The sequence below is a fragment of the Myxocyprinus asiaticus genome, chromosome 13 (genome assembly GCF_019703515.2).
Source record: "Myxocyprinus asiaticus isolate MX2 ecotype Aquarium Trade chromosome 13, UBuf_Myxa_2, whole genome shotgun sequence".
In the NCBI taxonomy this organism is placed as follows: Eukaryota; Metazoa; Chordata; class Actinopteri; order Cypriniformes; family Catostomidae; genus Myxocyprinus; species Myxocyprinus asiaticus.
This window is the reverse complement of record NC_059356.1, coordinates 19,608,803-19,624,367: the sequence shown is the minus strand read 5'-3', so window position 1 is coordinate 19,624,367 and position 15,565 is coordinate 19,608,803.

Genomic DNA, 15,565 nt, shown 5'->3' with positions numbered 1-15,565 from the left:
TGAGCCAAAACATAAAGGTGCTTATTACAGTGCCACCTAGAGTCAGATGGGTGTGCATGTATGCGCCTGAGTAGTGGTCAGGATTTGGGATCATCCTGCTAAGTTTGATGTCTCTAGGACTTACGGTCTTTGCTGCCCATTCACTTTTAGGGCAGAATAATAATAATAATAATAATAATAATAATAATAAATATAGCCGCAAACAGCAATTATCGGGGGCCGAGCACATGTGGAAATACTACAAAAATAATCTGATTTGACAGGAAAGATCTATTGGAACTCTAACTCAAAACCTAACCCTAACTCAAACCCTAACCGCCTTCAGATGGTTGATGCTATATTCACTGTTCTCTTACAAAGTCATTCATGTTTTATTGTAGGTCAGTTTAATATTTAAACCACCTCAGCTGCAAGTTTAAAGTTAATCCATAACTGAGATTTAAAACAGAGTTTAAATAATGGAGCAACAGGATTAAAATCAGTTCAGATTTACTATGAAATTTAAATCAGAATCAAAATTATGATTTAAATGTAACCCTGATTATTTTTAAACAAAGTTTAAAGTTTGGTGCAACAGAATTATCAGATAAACCTTGATTTAATCTAAATTTAAGATTAATCCTGGTTGGTGCAACCCACCCTTAGTCTACCATTAATTACTCTTTTAAGACCCTTTGAATGATGTATAATGTGGCTCCCTGGTGGACAAACAGTACTGCCTTTTATGCCTATGAAGGCCTTAAATACAGTGGAAAAATTAAGTATTTCTTATGTTACAGTCATGTCAATTGATTACATTTTGCAAGTTAAATCAGAATGTTCTTTTGTGCATGTACACTAAGTTTTGTTAAGTTTAAAATATGTGCTCACAAGATATGGGTCAATTAGTCATAATAGGCCATACCCAAAATCCAATCGGCTAATATCTTCTGAACGATTTACCATATCAAAATTCTTTTGATATATTTTTGTCTGTAGATAATGTATACAAAGTTTCAAGTGAATCGGGCAAACAGCCTAGGACGAGTTTGAAAAGGTAGGTTTTTCAATAAAATCTAAATGGTTGAAAAAAAAAATGTTCTTTTCTTTTTTTTTTTTTTTTTTTTGCAGAAATGGAAAAACATGATTTGGAGGCACTGATGGATTCACAGAAATTAAAAAATAAAAATAAAAAATAATATATATATATATATATATATATATATATATATATATATATATATATATATATAATGTATACCAAGTTTTGTGAGAATCGGGCAAACGGCCTAGGACGAGTTTGAAACAGTAGGTTTTTCGAATAAATCGAAATTGGAGAAAATGTTTCTTGCTTCGTTGCTTAGCCCCCTAATAATAATTAAGAAAATTCTAATAGATACATTAGGGTTCCAGCACCTTTGGTGCTTGGACCCCTAATAATACAAATTATTCTGTAATGCATGTTAAATGTGTATTTTGTAATGGAATATAGGGGAGTTAAATACATAGTTCAGCCATGAAACTCTTCCACGCAGCTGATTGGTTCCCTTCTAGCTAGTTGGATTAGCCAGTCAAACTGCCCTACCTATCTTCTCAATCCCATATATTCACCCGGCTCAACCCGGCTAGCACCGTACTGTGCACCATGAGAGCTCTTTTGCCCTCCTCCTTCCCCAGCACCACCTGTAAAGAGCTGCTAGGGGGTTTTCCCTATCTTACCTCAAAGCAGCAGTATGCATCCTAACTCGTAATTCAAAGCATTTCAGCTGAGCAAGTCTTGCGCTTGCTCAGCAGCAGCAACAGTAGCTGCAGCAGCAGCGTAGCAGATCTATTCTGCCAAGACCAATTCTCATCAATAAAAATGCTCTTTATTTCGAGATTTGTCATGACTGAACGTCCATTATGTCATTTGGAAAGTAACGAGTTATTCACTACTTGAGTACTCTTTTAATTGGATACTTTCTTACTCTTACTCAAGTAATTATTTATGTTAGTACATTTACTTCTACTTGAGTAATTTTTTTTTAAGTAATTATACTTTTACTTGAGTACAGTTTTTGGCTACTCTACCCATGTCTGTCGGTCTCTATCACGCACACACTATTTCTCTCTTGTGCGATTTCGCTTTTGAAACAGGTTCAGATGAAAGTCAGGGAGCGTTTTTGCATGATACGAAGACATACATAAGCTTGCCAGAAAGGTCCTGGGCTCACTTTCTATTCTGTTTGCTGCCGGCACGCTGCACAAGTCTGTGTTTATAGCTTGCTAGCCTGCTAAGCATTGCTTATTCTTACACGTTCATCGGTTTATCCTTTACCATTTTACTGCATGCTTCATTTTTTTCTGCTTTTCTACTGTTTCAACTGTGTGTATTTTACCGCGTGCACCCGTTTTCTCTTTTTCTTTTCTTTTTTGTATGTTTGACTACATCTCGCATCTTGACTACGTGCATTCGTTTTATCCTCTGTTTTACACGGATTAGTGCATCAATCTCAATCCTCTGCTGAACAGGAACCACATCGAACCACATCGATCTCAAACCCTCTCTGCTCAAGAAAAACATAACAACAACAACAACAAACAATTGCGGTAAGTCATGGCATTCACTCATGTTATTTCTTCCTGCATTGCATGCCACATGTTTACTATAGCTTCTTCCATAAGCAGTGAGGGATTTACATGTGATAAATGTAAGGAATTATTCAGGCTGACGTAGAAGGTTAATGAGTTAAAGACACGCATCCGAACGCTAGTGGAGGTCAGTAATAAAGAGAAGCCGGTAGATACTGTTTCAGATGCGGGTAGAACAGCGAGCAACACACATACTTTTGTTCTGGCTGTAGAGCCCCCGCAGCAGGGTGATTAGGTGATGTCTCGGTGGCATACTCACTCAGAAAAGCAACATCACTCTCCCGTTCCTGTTAGGGTTTACAATCGATTCTCCCCACTCAGTGATGCACCCACTGAGAATCATGTTGAAAGAGCCCTAGTAAAAGGTGATTCTATTTGTAAGGAATGTGGAAATAGAGACTCCAGCCATTATTGTTTAATGCTTTTTGATAGCTCGGGTGTCTGACATCAGATCAAATTTGCAAGTGCTGGCTAATGCTAAACATAGATTTTCATAAATTCTTATTCATGTCGGCACTAATGATGTCTGGCTTCGCCAGTCAGAGATCACTAAAGATAATGTGTGTGAAGAGGTGTGTGAACTTGCAAAAATTATGTCAGACACTGTAATGTGCTCTGGCCCCCTCCCTGCTCGTCGTGGTGACAAGATTTATAGTAGATTAGTGTCACTGAATGGCTGGATGTCTGAGTGGTGTCCAGAGATTAGCATAGGATTTATAGACAAATGGAGAAGTTTTTTGGGTAGACCTGACCTGCTAAAGAGAGACAGACTCCATCCCTCCAGGGAAGGTGCCGCTCTCCTCTCTAGTAATTTGGCTCATAGTCTTAATAGTGATAGTATTTTACTAACTGCGGCCCAGTTCAGGAAGCAGACAAACTGGTTAATCTGAACATCTGTTAGCTGCCTTGAGACGTCACCCAGGTCACATAAACTGCAACACAAAGTGACTGTATCACCTAGATATTATATAGAGACTGTCTGTTCCCCGAACTACCAAACACAAACCTCTCACTAAATCATATAGTAAAAAAGGTCAAACTTGAAATAAAAAATAATAATAATAATAAATAAATAAATAAATGAAGATAGACGTCATATAAAGGTAGGGCTACAAAACATTAGATCTCTTTCAACCAAAACACTAATTGTAAATGAAATTATTAAAGATCACAGTTTGGATGCACTCTGCTTGACTAAAACCTGGCTTAAACCAGATGAATATATTAGTTTAAATGAATCTACAATTTACAGTGAAGTTTTAGGTGTTACTCAGGAGGACAGTATATAAGTTTAAGTCTTTTGAACTAATAATGCTTAATGTGACACCGTCAGATATAAATAAAAAAAAATCCCTGTTGTCTTTTGCCCTTGCTACATTATATAGATCACCTGGGCGTTTTCTGATTTCCTTGGTGAATTTGCAAATTTCCTATCAGATCTAGTAGTTACTGTAGATAGAGCTTTAATTGTTGGTGACTTCAAGATTCACACAGATAATGAAAATGATACATTGGGATTAGCATTTATCGATATTCTAAACTCTCTTGGAGTCAGACAAAATGTGACAGGACCAATTCATCACCATAATCATACGCTAGATTTAATTCTGTCATATGGAGTTGATGTTGATACTATAGAAATTGTACCACAGAGCGATGACATCTCAGATCATTACCTCGTCTTTTGTTTGCTGCGATCAGCTAATGTCACTCAATCAACACCACGCTATCGTTCAGGTAGAACTATTCTTTCAACCACTAAAGATAGCTTCACTAATAATCTTCCAGAATTGTCTCACATACTCAGTAGGCCAAAAAGTCTAGAAGAACTTGATATAACAGAAAATATAAATAGAGTCTTCTCTAGCACTCTTGATATGTTGCCCCCCTTCGATTAAAGAAAATTAAAGAAAAAAGCCCCACACCATGGTACTCATGCTCTCAAGAGAGCAGCTTGTAAAATGGAGCACATGTGGAAGAACACAAAATTAGAGGTATTTTGTGGTGCATGGAAGGATAGTGTATGTAGCTACAGACAGGCACTTAAAGCTGCCAGGTCAGCATATTTTAGCAAACTCATAGAAAATAACAACAACAATCCTAGGTGTTTATTCAGTACTGTGGCTAAATTAGTTATGAATAAAGCCTTGACTGAACCAGATATTCTGTTGCAGAACAATAGTAATGACTTCATGAATTTCTTTACTGATAAAATAGAAATCATCAGAAATAAAATTGGAATTATGCAATCAAATGTCATAGTACCTCAGAAAACAGTGTCTCATAATTTTCCTCACGAGCAACTTCAATCCTTCGCTGTCATAGGTCATGAAGAGCTATCAAAATTTAGCAAAAAATCAAAAGCCACAACATGTATGTTAGATCCAATATCAACTAAGCTCTTAAACGAGGTATTCCCTGTAATCTCAGAACCTCTTCTTATTATTATTAACTCCTCACTATCCTTAGGACATATCCCAAGAAACATTAAAATGGCAGTTATTAAACCGCTTATTAAGAAGCCACAGCTTGATCCTGGAAAATTGGCTAATTATAGACCGACTTCAAATCTCCCATTTATGTCGAAGATACTAGAAAAGGTAGCGTCCTCCCAACTATATTCATTTCTACAGAGAAATTATATTTATGAACAATTTCAGTCAGGATTTAGACCTCATCACAGTACAGAGACTACACTTATCAGAGTTACAAATGACTTGCTCTTATCATCTGATCTCGGCTGCAATTCACTTCTAGTGCTTTTAGATCTTAGTGCTGCCTTCGACACGATAGATCACGACATTCTCTTGAATAGGCTTGGAATTATGTTAGCGTTAGTGGACTTGCATTAGCATGGTTTAGGTCCTATTTATCAGACTGCTACCACATTGTATGTGTAAACGAGGAATTGTCAAATCAAACAAAAGTTAAATATGGAGTGCCACAGGGATCAGTTTTAGGGCCTCTGCTTTTCTCCTTATATATGCTTACACCTGAGAGATATTATCAGGAATTGTGGAAAAAGTTTCCACTGTTATGCCGACGATACCCTACTTTATATTTCTTCTAAACTCGATGAAATTTCACAATTCTCCAAATTAGCAGAGTGTATCAATGAAATCAAAGACTGGATGGCCAGAAATTTCCTTCTACTCAATTCTGCCAAAACAGAGGTACTAATTATTGGACCAAAATATTTGATAACAATCTGTCCTTTGAAAATCAAATGTCCAATGTTTGTAGAACAGCATTCTTCCACCTCAGAAATATTGCTTAGTTACAACACATGCTCTCTGTTGCTGATGCTGAAAAACGATTTAATGCGTTCATGACCTCAAGACTATGTTATTGTAATGCATTACTGGGTGGAAGTACTGCAAGTTCAAAAAATAAACTTCAATTGGTTCAAAATGCAGCTTCCAGAGTGCTGACTAGAACTCAGGGTTCGAGATGTTCAAATAATCAGAACAATGTTTTGAAAGCCCCACAAAGCCACCGTGTTTGTTGTTTTCTATAAAATCAACTTACAAATGGCTTACTAATAGCTGTCTTTGCCAAGCTGCAGGAGAAATTATTTAAACATCCAAAATATTACACATTCACCTCTAAATAATAATATGAAACAAAAAGAGAATTGCATTCTCATGGACTGCATTTAGCAAAACATTAGCCAAGACTTAAATTATTCGACTGTATTACTGTAATCATGTGCAAGGATACAGGGGTTACATATGTGAAAAAACACAGCCAGGTGAAATTTTGCTCTTTCTTGAGGTGTTGTGTATAATTTTATATTCTGTTGTTAAGCACCTGGGAGAACATTTAGAGTAATGACCTATAAACCTCCATATTTATATGAGATGTAGTTTTCCTCTGCTCTCTTTCTCTAATGAGTAATCTACTGTGATCTCATGGCACCCCTTTATTTAATGCTTTTTGCTTGTTGTTTACTGAACAATATGCAAAGGTGTACCATAGTTAGCAGCCAATGCTTTGCACTCATACATTTAACCATACATTTCAAAACAAATTCCCTTGTTCACCCTGTAGGGGGTGGGGAAGTGGGCAAGATGGCACCTGTGGTGGTACTCTGCCACCTCATTTCAAAAGTACACCACTATACGCCACTGTTCTTTGGGCATTTACAGTACATATGAACACTCCTTGTGGCACTGCTAATGGAGATAAGTCAAAGAAAATCAAAATGAACTTCAAATGTCTTAAAACATTAAATGGTGTGTGAATAAGCCCTGTTTTTTTTTTGTTTTGTTTTTTTTTTTTTTTAAATTTATTTATTTATTTATTTTTTTTTTATGAGCACTAGTTCTTAAAGGTACAGCTCAGTGTCATCATGCCATCATTACAAAGGAGTAGATAAATGATTCGAAAATTAGGTGACCATATATTAACAGATAAAAGATACATAAAACATGCCTGTTGATGTATTATTGTAGGTATTATTTTTAAAACAATGTTAAATTATATTAATTAAATAAATACATGATAATTATGGTAACTATAAATACATATACATTTATTAAACATTAAAGCTACACTATGTAACTTTTGGCCCTCTAGCGGTTAAAAAATAAAACTGCATGCATCTTGCGGAAGAACGTTGTTTTGGTAATGAAATAAGTTGTGCTTCAGCTCTTCTCCTCTGCATGGATGAATGTGATTTGATGCACCGGTGAACACATGGATACAGGACATCTTATCAGAGCGAATGGACAAATAAATAACGAAAGAAAGGAAAAGATGGATATCCAAAAAAAAAAAAAAAAAACATGTCATCTGAGCAGGTAAGTGCCATATCTTATGCTGCTGTTTTGACTTATTGGAAATATTGATGTTTTGAAATTAATGATGTTACAAAAGTTAAACAAATATAAAACTAAACTATAGTTCATATTTGGAAAATAGCAATGATTTGGAAAATTATGTGTTACATAAATAAAAAAAATTTAAATAGTATTTTGAAAAATATGTTATTGTGCAAGTATATGTGCTAGTATGTGACTTTTTATATTAGTAAAAACCATACATTATAATTCACTGCTACCACCAGGCAGGCGGTATCGCAGCATCAGGATCCGTACCAGCCGAATCCATGACAGCTTCTTCCCCCAAACAATCAGACTTTTGAACTCTTGATCTCTCATGATCAAAATACATCAGCACTGCACTTTATTAATCTTATTATCTCACACCGGACTGTCCTAAATTATATTCTCTCTTAACAACACACTGGCAACTGACTATCAACAAAAATCCTGAATGTCAATACAGTACAATACAACCTACTGTATATTTTATATATACTTTATATACAATTTTTATTGTATGTGTATTCTATATTATGTATATGTGTATTCTATATTGTGTGTATTGTGTACTGTACATTGTATATTATTATTTATATATTGTGTTATGAGTAATTATGTGTACACATTAGATATGTAAATTGTGTTGTGTAAATCTGATGTTTATTGTAAATTGTTATGTCTCATCACTGTCATGACTGCTATGTTGCTCGAACTGCACCCAAGACTTTCACTCACTGTTGCACTTGTGTATATGGTTGTGTGACAATAAAAGTGATTTGATTTTTTTTATTTGATATTACATGTGTTTTACATGTATTGTGATTTATCAGATTTCTATATGGGTTTAACCTGAAAACCATTAAATGTCAAATGAAACTAAAATATGAATTTACATTTGAATTCATATTTGACATTTGAAAAAAAAAATTAAAAAAATAAATAAATCTGAGATGGCACTCTACCTCCCCATTTACAAAGGTCACCGCCACACACCTCTGAGCTTTGGGCATTTGTCAGCTGGTGAAGGTATGACACACTGAAGCTCTGGCGTGCCTTATCAGGTCTCCCTCCACCATCACTATAATGAGAGACAGGTGTTAGAGTAATCACAACCCATGCCACATACCTCCACTGCTGACTTGGACCCCCCCCCCCATTTCTGGAGAGAAAGTCAGCCACAACCATCTGCACCTGTCTGTGGATCACCTCGAATTTTAAGGGCTGAAGAGCCAGATACCAACGGGTGATCCACGCGTTAGTACCCTTCATGTGGTGGAGCCATTGCAGAGGAGCATGATTGGAACAGAGAGTAAAGGCCCAGCCCAGCAGGTAGTAGCAGAGGGTAAGAACAGCCCACTTAATCGCAAGACACTCCTTCTCGATAGTATTGTACTTTGTCTCCCTGAAGGAGAGCTTGTGACTAATTAACAGTACTGGTGGTTCTTCCCCTCCCATATCCTGTGAAAGCACCGCCCCCAGCCCCCTGTCAGATGCATCTGTCTGCAAAATAAAGGGGAGAGAGTAGTCAGGAGCATGTAAAAGTGGCCCTCCACAAAATGCAGACTTTCAGGAAAGCCTGTCTGCATGACTCTGTCCACTGGACCGGATCGGGGGCCCCCTTTTTAGTAAGGTCAGTCAGCAGACTGGTGACATCAGAACAGCTAAGCACAAACCTCCGGTAGTAGCCAGCCAGCCCCAGAAACTGCCTTACCTCCTTTTTGGTCTTGGGTGTCAGGCAGGCCACGATCGCTGCGGTTTTGTTAACCTGTGGATGCACCTGCCCATGACCCAAGTGGAACCCCAGATACCGAACTTCCACCCACCCAATTGTGTAATTCTTTGGGTTGGCCATGAGTCCTGTCTGTCGCATTGCTCTCAGGACAGCCCTCAGATGTAGCATATGCCGCTACCAGTCATTATTATAAATAATAATGTCGTCTAGATATGCGGTAGCATATGCCGTGTGTGGTCTGAGGATCATGTCCATGAGGCGCTGAAACGTGGCCGGGGCTCCGTACAAACCGAACGGAAGAGTCACGAATTGGTGTAATCCGAATGGAGTGGATGTTGGCATTAAAGGGATCTGCCAGGAACCCTCTGTCAAGTCCAGTCGAGTAAAATTAAGCCGCGGCCAAACGATTGAGTAACTCGTCAATTTGCGGCATTGGTTAAGCATCAAACTTGGACACAGCATTCACTTTCCGGTAGTCCACACAGAACCGGACCGACCCATCGCTCTTAGGAACCAGAACCACTGGGCTGGCCCAATCGCTGTGTGACTCTTGTATTATGCCCATCTCGAGCATTGCCTCTAATTCTTCCTGAACAACCTTTTCTTATGTTCAGGAAGATGAAAGTGGCGGCTACAAACCACCACCCCTGGGGTGGTCTTGATATGTCTGAGTCATTTGTTCTTTTGTCACGTGACAGCCGTATACGCTATGCATTGCTCACACAGGAAACAGAAATTATTAGTTCACCTCTCGAGTCTTCTGGTCCGAGTCGTTCGTTCTTTTGTCACTTGACAGCCATATACGCTATGCATTGCTCACACAGGAAACAGAAATTATTAGTTCACCTCTCGAGTCTTCTGGTCCGAGTTATTCGTTCATTTATCACGTGACAGCCGTATACGCTATGCAGTGACAAAAGAACGAACGACTCCGACAAGAAGATTCCAGAGGTGAACTAATCTTTCTGTTTCTCATAATTTGTCCTTGGCTGCATTATCAATTTTTCCTTATTGGAACTAAAATCAAAGTTTGCATTAAGTAGACGTGTTGGGGGGAGTTGGCTATTGAAAATATAACATCTTAATTTAATTCTGCTCAAATTAACTAAATGACTTGAATAAAGATTCATTCATTTTGCTGAAAGAGACTCAAAGATTCAAGTCAGTAAAATGATCTGATCTTCCCATCACTAATGTGCATTGCATAGTGAGTGTTAATTTTCCAAATATTGTGACAGAGTGTAGTGGATTTGTATATTGAAATATTCACTGTGTGACCTTATACGATATTTCACTGTGTGGGATTTGTTAGACTGACCAATTGCATTGCATTGGGATAAGATAATAAGGGATTAGGGTTGATAGGAATGCTTAAGTTTTGTTTTAAGATTGTTGTACAATAAATTTGACTATTTTTCTGTATATGACTCCTGGTGTTCTGGTGACTACTGAAGTATCCTACTAAGAGAACAGTTGCTATATTATGTTTAATTACATTTTTAGTTATTACATCACAACCTTGATATAGGCACAGAAATAGTTGGTATCTTATTTGTACAGCTTTCATTTTCATATGTATGTCTGTGGATAGTTCTACTTCCAAATGAAAACTTTCATTCCTTACTGACTATATTCACATTAAAAGTATATATTGTTTTTATAAACGTAATGCTCTATTATCCCAAGCAATGCAGTCAAGGCGCACAGTGCAATGTTTGTCGTCTCAGAGCACCAAAACAACATGCCACACAACAGAGACATCCAATAACCGTAATGTTAGCAAAAGTAATGACTTTATTTAGAAGTTGTAAATATATAAAGATATGTCTTCCTTTGATTTACTTGGACAACTGTGGACCAGACTGCATGTCTCCATGAAATGTTGTGATCTTAAAGCAGTGCTCCATAGATACTCAATCATCTTTAAAGGTCCTTCTGGTCAGTTTATCAGCAGATACTGCAGGCACCAAGATAAACATTGGTTTTATGATGCCTCAGTGTTATGACATCCATGCACATTGTAGTCTAATTGCTTTTGCTTCACAGGTCAAGACATTGGGGAGAAATAGGGGAATATTTTCCCTGTGCACTCTGCTGTGGTGTCCAGAGACCTGTTACCAACTGATCCAGGCAAAGTAATAACCCTCTGGCTTTGTTTGCTTTTGGGTCTAGCTCATGTGAAATTGAATGGAGGGAGAACATTGATCCATGCAGGGATGGAATAACCTCCGAAACAAATGACAGAATAAGTCTTAATCCTTGAACCTCTGCTTTTACTGGGCACTGTGCCTGCAAGAGATGTCTTTCCTGATACTGTCTCTAAAGATGGTGCACCCAGTTCCATGTTTCAACTCGTGGGGTTTTGGTTAAGCTCAGTATGTAAGCCACGATACGAGTGTAGTCAATGTTTAGCATTCTAGAAAAACACATCAGTCCTTCAGCCTCCTCGGTCCCCATGAGTCCTGACATTGGCCATGGGCAAAGATGTGTAGACCCCTTCTTACATGTCAGCAGCCTCTGTCTGATAAGGCTGTTGGCTTCAAAAAGGGGGCTGCTACAACCAGCTCTTTTATCTTCCTTTTTGCTGGTTCATTCTGCACACTCTATGCCTCCCTTAACTTGGGATAAGTTGACTATAGGGCCACAATATGGAGGAAAAGCATGTATTAGAATTCCATTTGAATTCCCTTGCTCCACTGCACAATGCTTTTAGGTGTGATAATTGCTGGTGTCCGGTGGATGTGCCTTTGTCGGACCATTTGTGCAGGCACAGTGCAAATCCTTATGGTGATAACACAGACATGCCACTCAGGATCAGGGCGAGGGATTTGGTTTTACTGGGTTTTCTTAGTTGGCTTGATTTTTTCCATTGTTCTTTTTAGATTACACTTTGGTTTGGATGGATGTGTTTGTCTGAAATATACAAATACATCACAGACACATTCATATGGATGAATGGCTCCATTGCCAAAACATCAAAGTCTTGGCATGAATTTATCTTCTCTTGCCTTTCTATTTTTTATTTTTGTATTGTTTCTTTCTTTCTTTATTTTTTGTTTTGACAGAAATGACAAGTGGTAAATAAATAAACAAATAACTTAATTGCATTGTATGTTGCGTATGTGTAAGACCTGATGGTCCAGTAGTAGAATTTTTAATCATAATCGATGGGACCCCGTTTCAAATCCCAGTACATGACTTTGTTTGAAGCAAAATTGGCAGACTGAGCACACTGTGAATTTGGCCAAAAGTAGGCTGAAAGTTCTGCTGCTAAAATCAATCTGTGCATACTGAAATTTGAAACACTTCCCCCAGTGGCCCAAACTGGAAGTGTTGTTGACCAGTGTCTGGGTGAAATGTCAACAAAGGTGCACCAAAAGCAAGTTTAAAAAAAAAAAAAAAAATGTTTTAATGTAAATTATGTAATACAGTGAACATACTGTAAATGCATATTGTACTAACACTTCCCCATCACCCATGCCCCAACTCTAAACCTAACCATCAGTGGATTAAATATGTAATTTTAGCGTGAAAATACAACCTCGGAATCACACTTATCATTGTTTACGTGAACGTTATTAACCGAAATTGAGCACAGCGGAATTAATGCAAAATGGGATCACTGTCAGGATACTGGAACATTCTGTAAATTTTCTGTGTGATCTGAAGCTGACAGATTGTGATTACCATGCTTTTTCCTTGTACACTGTAAAAAAAAAAAAAGCTACAAATTAAAACTTAACTTTTCATAGCTGCCTTAAATTTTTTAATTAAAATCAAAGTGGTGCCAAAGTGATAAGTTCACTGCACTTGTTCAGCCACTTTGAATTTAATTACTGAGGAAGAAAATCAAATTGACCTGTTAAATGGGTGGAAACATAATGGAAACAGATAATGATGACTTTATTATTATTATTATTATTATTATTATTATTATTATTATTTAGCCAAGTGGAGAAATTTCATGTAGTTTAACTCTAGTCATAAATTGTACGTGGCCCCTTTAAGAGTGTTGCAACACCCGCTTTCTGGCACTCTCGTGTTAGAGATGTGAGAATCATGTATTGCGCAAGAGAGCTCCCGGTTTTGTTTTATCATTTGAGAATTCTTTAGGTAAATATAAATTTCACACAAAATGCTATTGCTGTTATAAATTGCATTAAATATTGTTCAGAAGAGTTGTATGTTAAAACAGAGTGTTTGTAATGGATCATTTTTGAAGGATGCATATGGATTGCATGTGTGAAGTTTGACCATGTTTTGCATATATGTGAGGACTGGGTATGTAAATTTAGTATTAATATCTTAATTAATTATTTATAGCCCAGAGTGTTTCCCAAATAAGTGTAATACGTGTTATATGTGAAAATATGAGAATTTTATTGTTTAAACTGTTATTCATGTCCTTAACCTGTTGGTACGCACTCCACCAGCACTCGGGAGTGATGTCACTCTGCTTACATTTACTATATAATTTACCGTCTATAAGTGTAATCAATGTTAACATATTATACGTCTTTTCAAAGGTCTAAGGGTTCAGCATAGATATCCAATCTCTGTTTCATGATAGCTATGCTCCAGAAACAGTAATTTAGTTATTTTTACCAGGAGTACAAATTTAGAATTAGAAAACTTTATTGTCCATTAAATTTACATAAAATGGAAATTCGCCTTCGGCATTCTGGCAACACAACACAGGACAACAATAAAAAATACCTAAAATACGTAAAAATACATTTCCAATAGCAACAGTGCTCATGGGCTGAAGGGGGAGGGTTTTATTAGTATATCATTGTTCAAAATAGCCACCGCAGAGGGCACAAATGATTTTTTGTACCCATTCTTCCGGGCTAGTGGGATCTTGAGTCTCCTGCCAGATGGTAACAGCTAAAATGATGAATGAAGTGGGTGAGTAGGGTCATTGTAGACCTGGGTTGCCTTCTTAGTATGGGACCGAGTGTAGAGGTTCTGGAGTTGCAGTTGTTTGTCTCCAATGATCTTACTGGCCTGGATGACCACCTGGGTTAGCTTATTCCTGTGTCTAACTGAGTGGTTCCTATACCAGGAAACAATGTTAAAGGTGAGAACACTTTCAGTGAGTGACCTGTAGACCATGGTTAGAGTGTGTTTGCTGGCATTAAAACTCCTCAGTTTCTTGAGGAGAGAAAGCCTCAGAAAGCCTTATATTTATATTAAATATAAAATACATTTATATTTTTATAAATATAATCTGCATTATGCTGAAAGGAAAGTTTATTGTCAATTACTGTTTCCAAATATTTAAAATATATGACCTGCTCCACTTCCTGCCCCTTCATAGTGACTGGCTTAAGGACAGGCACCATGCTGTCTGCTCCCATCCTACTTCCCATACACAGCTCCCTGGTCTTACTGACATTAAGGTCAAGGAAGCTGCCGTCAAACCAGGTGGCAAGGTGATCGATGTGCTGGAGGTAGGAAGTGCTGGTGACATCCTGCAGGCAGGCAACCAGGGCCATGTCATCAGCATACTTTATAAGTGTGAGGTCTTTACTATTGTATTTGACTTCATTTATGTATATAGAGAATAAAAAGGGGAGATAAAACACCCCTGAGGAATGCCAATATTCAGGACAAGGCAGTCGGAGAAGGTGTTATTAATACAGACTTTTTTAGGCCTCTCTCTTAGGAACTCCCTGATCCACAGGACAAGGCTGCTACTGACGTTCATGTCACACAGGCATCTCAGAAGAAGATGGGGCTGGACTGTATTAAAAGCAGAGGAGATATCCATAAAAAGTACACGGACATACACTATACTGCCAAAAGTATTCACTCATCTGCCTTTAGACGCATATGAACTTAAGTGACATCCCATTCTTAATCCATAGGGTTTAATATGACGTCGGCCCACCCTTTGCAGCTATAACAGCTTCAACTCTTCTGGGAAGGCTTTCCACAAGGTTTAGGAGTGTGTTTATGGGAATTTTTGACCATTCTTCCAGAAGCGCATTTGTGAGGTCAGACACTGATGTTGGACGAGAAGGCCTGGCTCACAGTCTTCGCTCTAATTCATCCCAAAGGTGCTCTATCGGGTTGAGGTCAGGACTCTGTGCAGGCCAGTCAAGTTCTTCCACACCAAACTCGCTCATCCATATCTTTATGGGCCTTGCTTTGTGCACTGGTGCACAGTCATGTTGGAACAGGAAGGGGCCATCCCCAAACTGTTCCCACAAAGTTGGGAGCATGGAATTGTCCAAAATCTCTTGGCATGCTGAAGCATTCAGAGTTCCTTTCACTGGAACTAAGGGGCCAAGCCCAGCTACTGAAAAACAACCCCACACCATAATCCCCCCTCCACTAAACTTCACAGTTGGCACAATGCAATCAGACAAGTAACGTTCTCCTGGCAACTGCC